The sequence below is a fragment of the Chlorocebus sabaeus genome, chromosome 20, assembly GCF_047675955.1.
Source record: "Chlorocebus sabaeus isolate Y175 chromosome 20, mChlSab1.0.hap1, whole genome shotgun sequence".
Classification (NCBI taxonomy): domain Eukaryota; kingdom Metazoa; phylum Chordata; class Mammalia; order Primates; family Cercopithecidae; genus Chlorocebus; species Chlorocebus sabaeus.
In genome coordinates this window covers 14123070-14135288 of record NC_132923.1, presented here as the reverse complement: position 1 = coordinate 14135288, position 12219 = coordinate 14123070, and the positions used below count along the sequence as shown (strand labels likewise).

Here is a 12219-nt window from a genome sequence, read left to right as displayed (position 1 = left end):
AACCATGAAAGCTGAACAGGAGAAAGCAGGTGGAAGGGGGGCAGCAGGGTGGAAACAGAGAGAGAAAATAAAGGTGGGGTAGAGAATGCGGGGGCTCATGGGGAAACAGAGAGAGAGAGAGAGAGAGAGAGAGAGAGAGAGAGAGATCTAGCCACAAAGGAAGGAAAAAGTCCAGAAGAGAACATTTGTCTGCTAAAGTAAAATCACTTACACCTAACCAGGTGCAAGGGCACTGCAGGTCGTGGGTGGCATGTCCTGGTCATGCTGTGATGTTTAGGGGCCATGACATCTACCCTCTGAATCCGAATCATAATTGAGAGGGGACTCTGTCCCTATCTAGCTGGCAATGCCTTGTGATTTTATCTTTTGGATCTGGCAGCTCTCCACACCTGCTCACTTTGTGGGAGGCAGCTCTTGGCGCACCAAATCAGGACGATTCAAAAATCAGAACCTTGGAGACTTCACTGGAAGCCCTGGACAGCGAGAGCTGGTGGCATCCGGAGGGTGGAGTCCAAGAGGTAGCAGCGCTGAGGCTCCACACACCCTCAGGAGGACAGCAAGGGGTAATCTCTTGGTGAGTGCCTACTTCCCCAGGAACCTCCGCCTAGGTGGAAATGGGCCCCAAGCCTAGCTTTTCTCTGGACAGGCCCCAGTCAGGCATCCAGGGTACCGGCTGAGTCCTGGGCAATGCAAATTCCTGTGTGCTGACCTTGCGGCGGCTGGAAGGAAGCACCATGATCTTTCCACTCGGAACTGGACTTGCAAAAACAATGGCTCCTGCTGTTTTCAATTTCCTTGGACTTTGGCAATCAGATGTAGCCTTTTGGAATGGGAAGATGACTTGTTTTTGTTTTTGTTTTTTGAGACGCAATATCGCTCTGTCCCCCAGGCTGGAGCGCAGTGACCGGATCTCAACTCCGTTCACTGCAAGTTCTGCCTCCTGGGTTCAAGCCATTCTCCTGCCTCAGCCTCCCCAATAGCTGGGACTACAGGCACCCGCCACCACGCCCAGCTAATTTTTTTTGTATTTTTTTTAGTAGAGACGGGGTTTCACCGTGTTAGCCAGGATGGTCTAGCTCTCCTGATCTCGTGATCCGCCTGCCTCGCCCTCCCAAAATGCTTGGATTACAGGCGTGAGCCACAGCGCCAGGCGGGGAACGTGACTCTTGGATCTGCGGGTTCTCCCCAGGCCTCAAGTACTGGCTGACTTTCATCGTCTCGGTTGGTGTCACCACACTCACACTCCCAGCAAAGATCCCCCAAAGTGTCCTGACTAGGAACATATTCCTCAACTTCCTCTCAGATCGTGGTAGTCCATTCTTCTGTTAGTGTAGGCTGCCTGTGGGAGGCTGGTGGTGGGTAGGGTGGGAGCCTACAGAAGGAAGAGGAATGGTAGCCAAGAAGGAACAGAGAAGGAGGGGAAGGCAGGAAGTGTGGAGAGCTGGAGGGAGCTGGGGAAAATGGGTGTGGGGGTAGTGTGAGGAAGACAGGGAGCAGGAGAGAGAGGGGATTGGCAACAGAATGAGAGGAGGAGGAGAAAGGAGGAGAAGAAAGCAGAATAAGAAGAGTGGAAATTCCAGCATATCCCAAATCTTGTTCCGGAAATGGTCATCAGTGCTCCATGGATAAAGGGAAAAGGAGAGTTGCAAAGAAAAAGAAAGAAACCCCAGCAGGTAGGAGGTCTCGGCAGAATGTTTATTTCAGGGCAGGAAACTCTGGCAACCCAGGCAGAACTGGTGACTTTAGTGGAGACCTAAATATAGTTCTTCCCTGACCCTAATCCCCAAAGGTGCTTAATCTCATTCTCTGAGATAGAAACCTAAAGAGAAGGCAGAGAGAGGTAAGTCTGGGGCAACTCCTCCTACTGTAGATTAAAGGTACTCAAGTCCCGTGTGACAAAGAGAAAAAAAACACCTGCAAAGGAAATTCTGGTGACTATGGAAGCTGAGAATTCACTCGCCAAATGTCAATAACACAATATTCTCAACAGCTGGTTCCATGGGGTAATGGTGAGCACTCTGGACTCTGAATTAAGTAAATCCGAGTTCAAATCTCGGTGGGACCTTGTTGTTTACTGGACTTCTACTCTGGCCAGAAGCCACTCTGGGAAGCAAACTCCCGCCTCAAAGACAAAGTGAAAGGGATGTGGTTTACCTTTGCCCTTGTACCAAGTCCTGGGTTAGAGAAGAGACAGGAAGGTTTGGGTCACAGTGAAGCAAGTTCTGCTGTTGATAGTCCCCTCGTCCCTCCCGCTCCAGCCTCGCAATGCGTCCCCTGCGATGTCCCTCCTCCTCTCCCGTCCCCTCCTCAGGGGTCCGGGTCTCAGAAACTGGTTTCTCGCAGTGGCCTGGACCACAGAGAAACATCCAATCGGAGTCACCAATCCTGGTCCCAGTCCTGGGCGAGCCTCCTGGCCGCCTGCAATCGGAGGCCCGGACCCCGCAGCCAGCACCCTAGCAACTGAACAAGTCCCCACCCACTCTCAGGGAGACCCTGGGCCTCGGGGTGAGAGGTCTCCTCCACTAAAAAGGCTGCCGCCATTCAATCCTAGACCCCAAGATTCCTTTCACCCGGGAAATTTCGTAATGGCACCCATTGTCTTTTTGGTAAGTAAACGGTGGCATGAGAAATTCTGATGGGGTTAGCTCAGTCATTGGAGATTGTATCTCAGTTTAGGGTCGATGGTTCGAGACTTAACTTAGGAATAATACTATTTTTTTCAGATGGCCCATCCTATTCCTAATGTTAATTTATACTGTTCTTCATATTCAGATTTCCAAGCCGAAATTCTAGATCCTATGTCTCTATTGCGGGCCCTAAAAGTCGCTGTTTCACTAAGCTTTGGAACCTGACTCCGGGAAATCTCATTCTTTCCTCCCAAAGATTTCAGCCGAAAAGAGAAATCGGCGAGGCAGCCTCTTCAAGCGCCGGGGCTGGGAGCGCGGGTTCTGATCCTCGGTCGCGGGGCCGGACTCCCGCAGGGCCACGGGTAAGAGGTGCCTGAGCAGCTCCAAGGGATAAGTACGGGACGGTAGGGGCTCCCCCTCACCCCACCAGGACCTTGCCCCAAGGAGAGATGCTTTAGGACGTGACAGATGCAAAAATCTTTTCTTCTGCTTGGCAGAACACTGTGGATGTGGCTCATGGTGGATCTTGAGAGCAAGCTAAGATGTCCCTCCAGGCGCTCAGGACCATCGCCCTGATTTTCATATTGTGCAAATATGAAAATTTTCAGCGGTTACGAAGGACTGAAAAACCCCGCAGTCTTTGAAGGGCTCAGTTTGGAGGGCGTGCGGAGGTGTGGGGGTGGGGGATGGGAGAGAGGTGCCTTATTGGCTCCTTGGAGTGAACTGGCAGGAAGGAAAACACACAAATTCCATTTCCCTTTGCAGGCTGGACTGCAGGGCCTGAGATGGAAAACAGGACAGTCAAAGAGTAACAATATGTAGAGGTTGGCTGCATGCATTGAAAATTGTTATCCCTCATGCCTATAATCCCAGCATTTTGGGAGGCCGAGGCAGGCGGATCACGAGGTCGGGAGATGGAGATCATCTTGGCCAATATGGTGAAACCTGGTTTCTACTAAAATACAAAAATTAGCCAGGCGTCTTGGCGCGTGCCTGTAACCCCAGCTACTCAGGAGGCTGAATCAGGGGAATCGCTTGAACCCGGGAGGCAGAGGTTGCAGTGAGCTTAAGCTGAGATCGCACCACTGCACTCCAGCCTGGCTACGGAGCAAGACTCTGTCTAAAAGAAAGAAAGAAAAAGAAAGAGAGAGAAAGAAGAGAAGGGGAGGGGAGAGGGAGGGGAGGGGGAGGGGAGAGGGAGGGGAGGGGGAGGGAGGGAGGGGGAGGGAAGGGAAGAAAATTGTTATCCCTGGAGAGAAGTGTAGGGGGAACCAGGACACTGCTGTTGTTGCTGTTCACCACCAGCTTTGGAACATATGTAACTTTGATAACCATGTACAATGCATAAAAAATCATTCCTGTTTACAACCAATTATCACAACTAGCTACAGATTTCTTTGTTTCTTCTCCACTCCCACTGCTTCACTTGACTAAACTTAAAGGAAAAAAAAAATTTATTTTTACATATGATACTGTTCAAGTTGATCCTCAGCCCGCCCTCCTCAAGTAGCTGGGACCACAGGTGTACAACACAGTGTCCAGCTAATTTTGCATATTTTGTAGAGAAAACGGTTTTGCCATGTTGGCCAGGCTGGTCTTGAACTCCTGGACTCAAGTGATCTGCCTGCCTGGGCCTCCCAAAGTGCTGGGATTTTGTGCTGGCCTCCATGCCCAGCCATAATTTGTATTTTGAATTTAAGTATTTTATAGTCATAAGTATTACTCTTCAAAGATTCTGGGTTTTATAGCATGTACATGGTGGGGTTCAGAACACACTACTCCAAAATATAACAAGTCGGTGTATTGAATATTTTATGCTAAAGGAATTTGAGAAAACAACAGAAGCAGGAAGGTCACTGTCACTCTCCCCCTGTCCTTCTTTCCTGAAGCCAATCATAAGGCTCTCATGTGAGAGGTGCCCACTCTATACCCAGAGGAAATGTGCATTGTTGTGTCTGAAAACACAGCAACACAGAGTCTGAACATACAGGCCTGGCTACGTTTGCCCCAGTTTATTACCATTAGATCATATTCCTTTCATCATATCACACTTCTCTATAGCTATCCAGTATTCATCAAACCTACCATTAAAAAAAATAAATAAAATAAAATAATTTTTAAAAAAAAACCTTGAAGTTTAGCTGTTTCTTCAGGCCTTCATTTCCTTAGCAAGGCTCTTCTGTCACGTAAAACTTACATTAAATAACTAGATATGCTCTCTTCTCTTGTTAGTCTGTCTTTTGCTGTAAGGTTCTCAGCAGTGAACCTAGGCTGGGTTAGGAAAAGCCATATTTCCTCCCTTACATGTGCAAATGTCTTCTACTGTAAAATGATAAAAATTTTATTGGGGCAGGTTTGAAGCAAGAAATTGAATCATTGCTCCCCTTTGGATGAGCTGAACAGATGAGCTAATGAACTCCCAGTTCCTCTCAGATAGAAATACTTCTCTAGCTCATTTCCTGAAGCTCCTAGAGGGTCAAACCTGCTGGAGATTGAGGGGCCTTCCTGGGACCTCCCAGCCCAGGAGGTTACTGCTGGTGAGAGGATTGCTGCAGTCTCCCTGGGAGGGTGCACGGCCACTGGAAAGTATCACTGCTGTAACTTCAGTACAACAAATTTTCATCACATCAGCTCTTTTTGTTTGTTTTTTGGAGATGGAGTCTCACTCTATCACCCAGGCTGGAGTGCAGTGGCACAATTGCAGCTCACTGCAACCTCTGCCTCCCGGGTTCAAGTGATTCTTCTGCCTCAGCCTACCGAGTAATGGGGATTACAGGTGCACTGCCATGCCTGGCTACTTTTTGTATTTTTAGTAGAGACAGAGTTTCTCCATGATGGCCAAGCTAGTCTCGAATTCCTGTCCTCAGGTGCTCTGCCCACCTCGACCTCCCAAAGTGCTGGGATTATAGGCATGAGCCCCCGCACCTGGCCACATCTGCTCTTCGTGCAGTGTTGCAGGCAAAATACAAGAGCTAACATGCAAATAAGTAACATATGCACATCATCAACTCTGCCTGATATGCCAAGGGCCACATGTCAGGCACAGTCAATGAGTGCACCTGATTACTTATTTAGTCCTTACCACAGGCCAAGGTCACACCATCATATTCATCTTCAGTATGAGAAAACTAAGATGCAGAGATTTTAAGTTACCTGCCCAGGGTCACTCCGGGCAGATTTCTTTCACTATCATACTATTCCTATGTCAGATTTTTCTCACTGTCATAATTTTTGCAAGGGCACTTTTTTTAGGAGAAATACACACACAGTGGTTCTGAGAACATCTTCTGGAGCCAGGCTGCTTTCACTTCAAATTCCTGCTTTCAAATCCTTGTTCCCTGGCTAAGTGACCCTGAGCACTGCATCTTGCTTCTAACCTCCAATCTTCCGTCGTCCATTCCTGGACATAGGCCAGGCTAAATACCAGAGTTTAGTCCCAAGTCTGAGTCTGAAACAAAGATGATACACCTTCCCAAGACAAACCTCTTCCTTTGTTCGTTTCTTGGGGATCAGACCTCCTTAGCAAAGTTAACGAATTAGACAGGAGATTGGAAATTATGGCTCAGGAGCCATGAAGCCAGAAGCCACAAGATTCCTAAGCTCCCCAGTTGTGCCTATAGATAACATAATTACTGTCAAACCTAAGATTGGTGTTCAAAGTATTTTTCAGACCCTGCCTTATGCCTTATGATGGACTAGCTGGCACACCCAGACTGGTAAACTGGCTCATCTGGTCCTGTGGCCCCCACTCAGGGACTGACTCAGTGCAGGAAGATAAGCTATGACTCCCTGTGACTTTCATCCCCAACCCAACCAATCAGCTTTCCCCATCCCCTAGCCCCCTGCCCACCAAACTATCCAAAAACAAAACAAAACAAAACAAAACAAAAAAAAAAAAAAAAAAAAGTACCCTCTGAATTTGGGGGGAGACAGATTTGAGTAACAATAAACCTCTGTCCTGGTCACTTAGCTGTCTCTGTATTTATTAGATTCTTTCTCTATTGCAGAAAGCTTGCTGTTCTCAGCTCCATTGGCTTTTCTGGGCAACCAGCAAGATAAACTCACCAGTTACATTAATAAAAGAGAAACACAAATGGTACATATGCTTGAAAAGAAACGTAAGTCTGTATATTTCTTTTGAAGAAACACAAAAGGAGGAGGAATGATATGACAGGCAATACAGTGTCCCAAATATTTTCATGATTCTCCTGCCTCCCTCATATCCTTCTTATCCCAACAACTGCTCCCCAGAAACCTTCAACTTAAACACGGTCCTGCAAGAACTGGGTTTGTCCTTTCCTTGCATTTGCCTCTCACCTGCCCCACACCCCTTCCAAATTGTTTCTTTCAATTCCAGGTCATTGAGTTTTTCCATTTAAAAATATAAAAGATACAGAAAGAAGAAGATAACCAGTCATCCATATTCCCACCACCTGGAATTAAGTACTGTTCACATGTACATATTTTTCTTCCAAATCATTTTAAAGTTACTCTCATTTTAAAAAATATATATACATGCTTAGCATAGACCATACCAGCAATACATAAAAAGTACAGATATGTAAAATTTCTGATCATCCTAAGTTCAAAATAACTTTTGTTAACATCAGGGCAACACTGATAGAGTCATGTTCTTCTGGTGTATCTACAGAGAGAAGAATACATATTTTAACTAGACTGTCCCCCCCCCACGCCCCCACAAAAGAAAAAACAGAACAATAAAGATATATATATGAACTATATGTTATATATATACATATACATATATATGGGAGCTATATATTTTATATATATACGTATATGCTTTTGTAAAATTGAGCTTAGACTCTATTTTTATTTTACAAATATTCCATTTAATAGTGCATGGATTTAACTGAAGACAAAGAGACAGAAACAGAAATGAAGGAATTCCTGAACTCTCAATCACATTTAGAAAGACACTTTTCTAAACGAATCCTCTAAAGCTAAACATACATTAAATCAAGTAGAATGCATTATGATTTGCAGTGGGTTTTTTTGTTTTGTTTTTTTGTTTTTGAGACGGAGTTTTTTGTTTTTTGTTTTACTCTGTTGCCCAGGCTGGAGTGCAGTGGCTCGATCTCGGCTCACTGCAACCTCCACCTCCCGGGTTCAAGTGATTCTCCTGCCTCAGCCTCCCAAGTGGCTGGGACTACAGATGGGCTAATTTTTGTATTTTTACTAGAGATGGGGTTTCACTATGTTGGCCAGGATGGTCTCCATCCTTTGACCTTGTGATCCGCCTGCCTTGGCCTCCCGAAGTGCTGGGATTACAGACTTCAGTCACAGTGCCCAGCCTTTTTCTTTTTCTTTTCTTTTTTTTTTAAGAGCAGCATCACTTGCTTTGTCACCCAGGCTGGGTGTAGTGGCACGATCTCAGCTCACTGCAACTTCGACCTCCCAGGTTCAAGAGATTCTCCTGCCTCAGCCTCCTGAGTACAGGCGCCCGCCAAGTTGGCCCAGCTGGTTTCAAACTTCTGACCTTAGGTGATTCGCCTCCCTCAGCCTAATGTACAAAGGGAAGAGCTATGCAGCCCTCGCGTTAGTGAGCTTGTGGTAAACGTGATCACAAGGGCTTCGTATCTCTTCAGCGAAAAGGACGGCGACATGTCACTTCATAATGAAGCAACAAAACCGAAAAGCACCCCTTAGCATATGTTCTACTTTTTGCAACACAAAAAAAATCAGGGGAAAGCGCGAACGCAGTCCCCCACTACCACAAATTATGCAGTCGAGTTTCCCACATTTGGGGAAATCGCAGGGGTCAGCACATCCGGAGTGCAATGGATAAGCCTCGCCCTGGGAAAACCACCTTCGTGATCATGGTATCTCCCCTGCCAGGTAAGTATGAGTCTCTGCACCTCCGCCCCGCCACAGCCTCATACACCTCACCCTTTACAAGCACGGTCACTTGCCACGCGCATGCCACCCCCCCAACCGCCCCCACCATGCCACCCCGAGTCCTCCTAGCCCTGACACACAGCTGGGACGATGACGTCCAGCCGGCAGTCCTGGACTTGCTCCCACAGCACGAGAAATCCTTCGTGGCGAAGCAGCAGCCCCTGCGCTGCCTCATCTACATAGGAATCTCCCTATCCGTGATGTCACCGACAGCGCCTTTCCCGGTCCCCGTCTGCTCTTCTGCCCCACCCTCCGCCACTCAGCCGACCAACCCGCTGCCGGAGCCTGCGGAGGAAATGACGCCTGCTTCTATCTTCTTTCCCTCTCTTCCCCGCCCCTGGTCTCTCCCAAAGAAGTAGGTTCTTAGCCTGTGATGCCAAGGACCCCTTTGGCCGCCAACTGGAGCCTGTGCGCTCTTCTTCAAATAATGGTTTTTAATGCGCAAACTAGAAAGTTTAGGATTACAAAGAAAACCGGTTCTTTTGACAAACGTTTATCCTTGTGATACAGCATTCCGCTTGACGTTGGAAGTCGTTCAATATCAGAGAGAAACCGTATCTATGAAACTAGAGAGGCTGCTCAGATGACTGCAAACCAGCCATCCTTACTTGTTTTATCACTAGGAGTGTTATAAAGACGGTTGTCCAGTTTCATGAATCCTGTAGGGTTTTTTCAAATACAGCAATGTACAAAAAATGTGCTGCCCCAGCAGAGCACACTGGACTCAGGCATGGTGCTGGAGTCGTTTTGTCATCTCTTCCACTGCCTTCTCTAGACCTTAGCGCTTACCTCATGTTAACACTTTATATTCTGCAAAGACAGAAACAAAGTCATCCAAATTTGGCAAAAATATTGGGGGAAATTGCATTTCAGGTGTTTAACTGATTACTTTTAATATGTAGACTACAGCACCAAACTCTGACAATACTCCACAGACTTATTAATGGTTTCCACCCCCATTTCTGCAAATCTATAAAGCAAGTTTTTCCTGCCCTTTACTTTCCTATAAACTGAGTCATTCAGTGTGTAGTGGGTTTTGGGGGTAGTGTTACTGCCCAACAGGTACACCTTGCCTGCTGCTTAGACAGAGCCAATTTTTTGACACAGGGGAATTGCAATAAAGAGCTGCACTCTTTATTTGGTGGATGGGGGCTGGTGAGTTGGGAGTTCTGATTGGTCAGGTCAGAGATGAAATCACAGGGAGCTGAAGCTGTCCTCTTGTGCTGGGTCAGTTCCTGTGTGGGGGCCACAAGATCAGATGAGCCAGGTTATCAGCCTAGCTGATGCCACCTGATCCACTGAGTGCAGGGTCGGCAAAATATCTCAAGCACTCATCTTAGGTTTTCCAATAATGATGTGATCTCCAGGAACAATTTGGGGAGGTTTAGAATCTTGCAGCCAGAGGCTAACGTAACTCCTAAACCATAATTTCTAATCTCATGGCTAATTTGTTAGTCCTGCAAAGGCAGTCTAGTCCTCAGGCAGGAAGGGGGTTTGCTTTGGGAAACAGATATTGTCATCTTTGTTTCACAGCTAAACCATAAACTAATTTCCTCCCAAAGTTATTTCGGCCTGTGGCCAGGAATGAACAGGGACAGCTTGGACGTTAGAAACAAGATGGCATCAGGTCAGATCTCTTTCGCTGTGATAATTGTCACAGTTGTAATTTTTGCAAAGGCCATTTCAGAAGCAGGGGCATAGGTTTGACTTCTGTCACTCAGTCTTATGTCTATGAATTTTTCATGTTATTCATATGGTTATTTGTTTCTATGTGTATTTCTTTGTATGAATATACATTAACTTATTTATTTATTCTGCTGTTGTTGAACATGTTGACCTAAAAGAAGGAGGCTGAAGCACAAAATATAATTTAGAGTTTACTTGAGCCAACATGAAGACAGCTGCCTGGATGACTCACACTCAAGGAACTTTGGGTCTGAGCTCCCTTTGACCTTTGTCACAAGCAGATTTTTATTATTTATTTATTTTATTATTATTATTATTATCATTATTTTGAGATGGAGTTTCGCTCTGTTGCCCAGGCTGGAGTGCAGTGGAGCGAACTCTGCTCACTGCAAGCTCCGCCTCCCGGGTTCTCGCCATTCTCCTGCCTCAGCCTCTCGAGTATCTGGGACTACAGGCGCCCGCCATCACGCCGGGCTAATTTTTTTTTTTTTGTATTTTTTAGTATAGACAGGGTTTCACCGTGTTAGCCAGGATGGTCTCGATCTCCTGACCTCATGATCCGCCCGCCTTGGCCTCCTAAAGTGCTGGGATTACAGGCGTGAGCCACCATGCCTGGCCCACAAGCAGGTTTTTAAAAGTCAAAAGCGGGGACAGACAGTGGACTGATAGAAAGCTGCCTGTCAGGAATTCTCATTGGTTTACAGAAATATCATTGATTGGTGATTGGCTATAAATATCATTGATTGGTGATTGGACAAACAGTACCGCAAGAATAAACCTTTTCTTTTCTGCAATCATAGGCAATGATTTTCAATACTGTTGCTTTCCCCCTGCTAACATTTTATCTGAATTCCAGTAAGTCAGCTTATGAAGTAGTGTAAAAAAGGGTAATAGAAGCCTAAGGGGTGGATCAGTGTATCATTGGGCCCATATCATAAGCGTGTTTCTGGAAGAAACTTGTTCCCTTTATCCTTCCAGAGACCCCTCTCCTGCTTGGGAGCTCCCACTTATGCTTCTTTTTTTTTTTTTTTTTTTTTTTTTTGCCAGAGTCTCGCTCTGTTGCCCAGGCTGGAGTGCAGTGGCACAATCTCGGCTCACTGCAACCTCCGCCTCCCAGGTTCAAGCAATTTTTTAGAGATGGCATCTTGCCCTGTTGCCGAGGCTGGTCTCCAACTCCTTGCCTCAAGCAATCCTCCCACCTTAGCCTCCTGATTTTCTGGGATTACAGGTGTGAGTCAACCAGCCTGGCATTGCAAGAAAAAAAAAAAAAAAGTCAAGAAATTATTCTTTATTTGATTTTATTTTGAGTTGAGGTCTTACTCTGTCACCCAGGCTGGAGTGCAGTGGTACAGTGATAGTTCACTGCAGCCTGGATCTCCTGGGCTCAAGCGATCCTCCTGCCTCAGCCTCCCAAGCTGCTGGGACTATAGATGTGAGCCACTGTGCTGGCTAGTTTTATAAAGTTAGCTCATTTTTTAAAATTTGTAGAGACAGGGGTCTCACCATGTTGCCCAGGCTGGTATCGAACTCCTGGCTTCAGTCCTTCTTCTCTCCTCAGCTGCCTAAAGTGCTAAGATTACAGGTGTGAGCCACCACACCCTGCTTTTCATATTTTAATTTTATATACGTAATTATTACGTATATTACTTAAGATAATTGGGGCAGTAATCTCTTTAATGTTTTAGAGACTTAATTTATCTATTCACTCCACTGGAAGAGTATGCCAACTGGTTTCATAAGAAAATATATTTATAAATCAGAAAATTTCTTTCCACCAATCTAGGGGGCATTCGAAAGCAAATAACTGCATTAAGTAACATCATTTAAGGTGAAAACAGATGCAGTGGTATCTATTAACAATGCTTATCAGTGAGGGAAACAAACTGAAGAAATGAACATTGTTAGATCCTTGGAAAACACTCACTGTTGAAAATCTGAGTGAGTCTGTGACACCCTTTTGAGTCTGGCAGGGCATTCTCTTTCCAGA

At 46.1% G+C, this 12219-nt stretch overlaps 1 non-coding gene across 1 annotated transcript; it reads right to left on the bottom strand.

Annotated features, from left to right (window-relative positions):
- Positions 1 to 8330: 8330 nt before the first annotated feature.
- On the bottom strand, positions 8331 to 8494 carry LOC119624673 (U1 spliceosomal RNA). The gene has a single exon (XR_005240823.1). It is a non-coding gene; the product is annotated as a U1 spliceosomal RNA (small nuclear RNA).
- Positions 8495 to 12219: the final 3725 nt, after the last annotated feature.